Here is a 6,745-nt window from a genome sequence, read left to right as displayed (position 1 = left end):
AAAGAACAGATACATTGACTCCGTTTGGTCAGTATTTAGCACAATAGTCAATGCGAAGATTTTGTGTCACGGACCTCTGTTGTGCATACCCGTTCCGTCAAGTAACCTGTGTGGTGTTTTAAAACGATTTGCCTAGCACTACCAAAGGATCATTTCGATAATAAAATCAAGACTATAGTCTATACTGAAATGTGCCACCTTCAGTAACGAGGATTTTTAATGTTTTAGATCCAATTCAGACGTGCAAAATCCTACTTGAATGAGTTGGTCTTTCAATGTTTCCAAACCATTTGAGAAGCGCCAAATCCTGGTATAATGAGCTGGTCTCTAGCGTTGTTGTGATGCGCCACTTCATATAATGAGTTGGTCTCTAATGTTTCAGTTCCAGTTGTGAGCACCACTTCATATCAGTTGGTCTCCTATGTTTCAGCTCAAGTTGTGAGCACCACTTAATGTCATGTGTTGGCCTCTTATGTTTCAGGTCCACTTGTGATGCTCCACTTGATATATGTTGGTATCTAATGTTTCAGGTCCAGTTGTGAGCACCACTTCATATTAGTTGGTCTCTAATGTTTTTAAGGTCTAGTTGTGAGCACCACTTCATGTCACGTGTTGGTCTCTTATGATTAAGGTCCACTTGTGATGTCCCATTTATATATGTTGGTCTCTAATGTTTCAGGTTCAGTTGTGAGCACCACTTCATATTGGTAGGTCTCTGATGTTTCAGGTACAGTCAGGATGCGCCACTTCTAACCATGAGTTGGCCTCTAATGTTTCAGGACCAGTCGTGATGCTCCACTTTATATTAGTTAGTCTCTAATGTTTCATGTCCAGTTGTTTTCACCATTCAATATCAGTTGGTCTCTAATGTTTCCGGGCCAGTTGTGATGCGCCACTTTATATTATTTGGTCTCTAATGTTTCAGGTCCCGTCGTGATGCGCCACTTCATATAATGAGTTGGTCTCCAATGTTTCAGGTCCAGTTTTGAGCACCACTTCATATTACTTTGTCTCTCATGTTTCAGGTCCAGTTGGGATGCGCCGATTCATATAATGAGTTGGTCTCTCATGTTTCAGGTCCAGTTGTGATGCACCACTTTATATTAGTTGGTCTCTATTGTTTCAGGTCCAGTTGTGAGCACAACATATATTAGTTGGTCTCTAATGTTTCAGGTCTAGTTGTGAGCACCACTTCATGTCATGAGTTGGTCTCTTATGTTTCACGTCCACTTGTGATGTCCCATTTATATATGCTGGTATCTAATGTTTCAGGTCCAGTTGTGAGCACCACTTCATATTAGTTGGTCTCTTATGTTTCAGGTCCAGTTGTGAGCACCACTTCATATCAGTTGATCTCCTATGTTTCAGCTCAAGTTGTGAGCACCACTTAATGTTATGTGTTGGTCTCTTATGTTTCAGGTCCACTTGTGATGCTCCAATTGATATATGTTGGTATCTAATGTTTCAGGTCCAGTTGTGAGCACCACATTATATTAGTTGGTCACTTATGTTTCAGGTCCAGTTGTGAGCACAACTTCATGTTACGTGTTGGTCTCTTATGTTTCAGGTCCACTTGTGATGTCCAATTTATATATGTTGGTTTCTAATGTTTCAGGTTCAGTTGGGATGCGCCACTTCATATCATGAGTTGGTCTCTAATGTTTCAGGTCCAGTCGTGATGCGCCACTTTATATTAGTTGGTCTCTAATGTTTCATGTCCAGTTGTTTGCACCATTCAATATCAGTTGGTCTCTAATGTTTCAGGACCAGTTGTGATGCGCCACTTTATATTAGTTGGTCTCTAATGTTTCAGGTCCAGTTGTGAGCACCACATCATATCAGTTGGTCTCTAATGTTTCAGCTCCCGTCGTGATGCGCCACTTTATATAATGCGTTGGTCTCCAATGTTTCAGGTCCAGTTTTGAGCACCACTTCATATTACTTGGTCTCTCATGTTTCAGGTCCAGTTGTGATGCTCCACTTGATATCAGTTGGTCTCTAATGTTTCAGGACCAGTTGTGATGCGCCATTTTATATTAGTTGGTCTCTAATGTTTCAGGTCCAGTTGTGAGCACCACATCATATCAGTTGGTCTCTAATGTTTCAGGTCCAGTTGTGATGCGCCAATTCATATAATGAGTTGGTCGCTTATGTTTCAGGTCCAGTTGTGATGCACCACTTTATATTAGTTGGTCTCTATTGTTTCAGGTCCAGTTGTGAGCACCACTTCATATTAGTTGGTCTCTAATGTTTCAGATCCAGTTGTGAGCACCACTTCATATTAGTTGGTCTCTAATGTTTCAGATCCAGTTGTGATGTGCCATTTCATATTAGTTGGTCTCTGATGTTTCAGGTACAGTTGTGAGCACCACTTCGTATAATGAGTTGGTCTCTCATGTTTAGGCTCCAGTTTGGACGCACCTTTACATATGAACAAACGACTTGGTCTCTAGTGAATTAGCTGCAGTTGTGACGAACCACACGCCACTTCCTACTAGTATGAGCTGATTTTTTTATGATTCACATCCATTTGTGCGGCATCACATAGACGAAGCAGGTTATTTTTCCAGACAGAATCATGTTTTCAATTGTATTGTTTAAACTCGGCGCTACTTTAACTCAAAATAGTTTCTATAGTCACAGTCAATTTTACTGAATGTAAGCATGTCCTTCTACAATTGTAGGTTATACCTAGACGACCAAGGTGCCTGGACATGGGTTACACATTGCAACTGTCCGTGGTCACGTGGGCTCCATTCTGAGAAAGCCATGATATGCTGGACATTCCCTGTGAAGAATGTGGTCAGTAGATATAGGGGTGTATTTTGCTGGTCCGAATGTTCCGAGTAGTAGGGAAAGTATAACCTTCCGCATTCATGGTGAAGTGTAAGAATGAGTTGCGGGTGCTGTCCACACCCAATGATACCCCAGTTACCGTAGAAAGGCAGTTGTAGTGTCAGCTGAGGTCGTCTGGAAGTCTGATCTCCTGAGCACATATACTGATAGATATTAAAAAGCTCTCAGCTTCAGGTTCAAAAGAACAGATACATTGACTCCGTTTGGTCAGTATTTAGCACAATAGTCAATGCGAAGATTTTGTGTCACGGACCTCTGTTGTGCATACCCGTTCCGTCAAGTAACCTGTGTGGTGTTTTAAAACGATTTGCCTAGCACTACCAAAGGATCATTTCGATAATAAAATCAAGACTATAGTCTATACTGAAATGTGCCACCTTCAGTAACGAGGATTTTTAATGTTTTAGATCCAATTCAGACGTGCAAAATCCTACTTGAATGAGTTCGTCTTTCAATGTTTCCAAACCATTTGAGAAGCGCCAAATCCCGGTATAATGAGCTGGTCTCTAGCGTTGTAGCTCCAGTTGTGATGCGCCACTTCATATAATGAGTTGGTCTCTAATGTTTCAGTTCCAGTTGTGAGCACCACTTCATATCAGTTGGTCTCCTATGTTTCAGCTCAAGTTGTGAGCACCACTTAATGTCATGTGTTGGCCTCTTATATTTCAGGTCCACTTGTGATGCTCCACTTGATATATGTTGGTATCTAATGTTTCAGGTCCAGTTGTGAGCACCACTTCATATTAGTTGGTCACTTATGTTTTTAAGGTCTAGTTGTGAGCACCACTTCATGTCACGTGTTGGTCTCTTATGTTTCAGGTCCACTTGTGATGTCCCATTTATATATGTTGGTCTCTAATGTTTCAGGTTCAGTTGTGAGCACCACTTCATATTGGTAGGTCTCTGATGTTTCAGGTACAGTCAGGATGCGCCACTTCATATCATGAGTTGGCCTCTAATGTTTCAGGTCCAGTCGTGATGCTCCACTTTATATTAGTTAGTCTCTAATGTTTCATGTCCAGTTGTTTTCACCATTCAATATCAGTTGGTCTCTAATGTTTCCGGGCCAGTTGTGATGCGCCACTTTATATTATTTGGTCTCTAATGTTTCAGGTCTCGTCGTGATGCGCCACTTCATATAATGAGTTGGTCTCCAATGTTTCAGGTTCAGTTGTGAGCACCACTTCATATTGGTAGGTCTCTGATGTTTCAGGTACAGTCAGGATGCGCCACTTCATATCATGAGTTGGCCTCTAATGTTTCAGGTCCAGTCATGATGCTCCACTTTATATTAGTTAGTCTCTAATGTTTCAGGTCCCGTCGTGATGCGCCACTTCATATAATGAGTTGGTCTCCAATGTTTCAGGTCCAGTTTTGAGCACCACTTCATATTACTTTGTCTCTCATGTTTCAGGTCCAGTTGTGATGCGCCAATTCATATAATGAGTTGGTCTCTCATGTTTCAGGTCCAGTTGTGATGCACCACTTTATATTAGTTGGTCTCTATTGTTTCAGGTCCAGTTGTGAGCACCACTTCATATTAGTTGGTCTCTAATATTTCAGGTCCAGTTGTGATGCGCCACTTCATATTAGTTGGTCTCTAATGTTTCAGCTCCAGTTGTGAGCACCACTTCATATCATTTGGTCTCCTATGTTTCAGCTGAAGTTGTGAGCACCACTTCCTATTAGTTGGTCTCTTATGTTTCAGGTCCAGTTGTGAGCACCACTTCATATTAGTTGGTCTCTTATGTTTCAGCTCCAGTTGTGAGAACCACTTCATATCATTTGGTCTCCTATGTTTCAGCTGAAGTTGTGAGCACCACTTCATATTAGTTGGTCTCTAATGTTTCAGGTCCAGTTGTGAGCACCACTTCATATTAGTTGGTCTCTATTGTTTCAGCTCCAGGTGTGAGCACCACTTCATATTAGTGGGTCTCTAATGTTTCAGGTACAGTTGTGAGCACCACTTCGTATAATGAGTTGGTCTCTCATGTTTAGGCTCCAGTTGGGACGCCCCTTTACATATGAACAAATGACTTGGTCTCTAGTGAATTAGCTGCAGTTGTGACGAACCACACGCCACTTCCTACTAGCATGAGCTGATTTTTTATGATTCACATCCATTTGTGCGGCATCACATAGACGAAGCAGCTTGTTTTTCCAGACAGAATCACGTTTTCAATTGTATTGTTTAAACTCGGCGCTACTTTAACTCAAAATAGTTTCTATAGTCACAGTCAATTTTACTGAATGTAAGCATGTCCTTCTACAATTGTAGGTTATACCTAGACGACCAAGGTGCCTGGACATGGGTTACACATTGCAACTGTCCGTGGTCACGTGGGCTCCATTCTGAGAAAGCCATGTTATGCTGGACATTCCCTGTGAAGAATGTGGTCAGTAGATATAGGGGTGTATTTTGCTGGTCCGAATGTTCCGAGTAGTAGGGAAAGTATAACCTTCCGCATTCATGGTGAAGTGTAAGAATGAGTTGCGGGTGCTGTCCACACCCAATGATACCCCAGTTAACCGTAGAAAGGCAGTTGTAGTGTCAGCTGAGGTCGTCTGGAAGTCTGATCTCCTGAGCACATATACTGATAGATATTAAAAAGCTCTCAGCTTCAGGTTCAAAAGAACAGATACATTGACTCCGTTTGGTCAGTATTTAGCACAATAGTCAATGCGAAGATTTTGTGTCACGGACCTCTGTTGTGCATGCCCGTTCCGTCAAGTAACCTGTGTGGTGTTTTAAAACGATTTGCCTAGCACTACCAAAGGATCATTTCGATAACAAAATCAAGACTATAGTCTATACTGAAATGTACCACTTTCAGTAACGAGGATTTTTAATGTTTTAGATCCAATTCAGACGTGCAAAATCCTACTTGAATGAGTTGGTCTTTCAAAGTTTCCAAACCATTTGAGAAGCGCCAATTTGTAGCGTTGTAGCTCCAGTTGTGATGCGCCTCTTCATATAATGAGTTGGTCTCTCATGTTTCAGTTCCAGTCGTGATGCTCCAGTTCATATTAGTTGGTCTCTAATGTTTCAGTTCCAGTTGTGAGCACCACTTCATATCAGTTGGTCTCTATTGTTTCAGGTCCAGTTGTGAGCACCACTTCATATAATGAGTTGGTCCCTAATGTTTCAGGTCCAGCTGTGATGCGCCACTTTATATTAGTTGGTCTCTAATGTTTCAGGTCCAGTTGTGAGCACAATTTTATATCAGTTGGTCTCTAATATTTCAGGTCCAGTTGTGAGCACCACTTCATATTAGTTAGTCTCTAATGTTTCAGGTCTACTTTTGAGCACCACTTCATATCAGTTGATCCCTAATGTTTCAGGTCCAGTTGTGAGTACTACTTCATATTAGTTGGTCTCTTATGTTCCAAGTGCAGTTGTGAACACCACTTATATTAGTTGGTCTTTTATGTTTCAGGTTCAGTTGTGAGCACCACTTCATATTAGTTGATCTCTAATGTTTAAGGTCCAGCTATGAGCACTACTTCATATAATGTGTTGGTCTCTAATGTTTCAAGTCCAGTTGTAATGCTCCACTTTATATTAGTTGATCTCTAATGTTTCAGGTCCAGTTGTGATGCACCACTTCATATAATGAGTTGGTCTTTAATATTTCAGGTCCACTTGTGATGCGCCACTTTATATTAGTTGGTCTCTAATGTTTCAGGTCCAGTTATTAGCACTTTTTAATATCAGTTGGTCTCTAATGTTTAAGGTCCAGTTGTTAGCACCATTTAATATCAGTTGGTCCCTAATGTTTTAGCTCCAGTTGTGTGTACCACTTCATGTAATGAGTTGGTCTGTAATGTTTCAGGTCCAGTTGTGAGCATCACTTCATATTTGTTGGTCTCCAATGTTTCAGATACAGTT

This window comes from Haliotis rufescens, unplaced genomic scaffold (genome assembly GCF_023055435.1).
Source record: "Haliotis rufescens isolate VD_foot unplaced genomic scaffold, xgHalRufe1.0.p SCAF_53, whole genome shotgun sequence".
In the NCBI taxonomy this organism is placed as follows: Eukaryota; Metazoa; Mollusca; class Gastropoda; order Lepetellida; family Haliotidae; genus Haliotis; species Haliotis rufescens.
Note: the sequence above shows the minus strand (reverse complement) of the source record.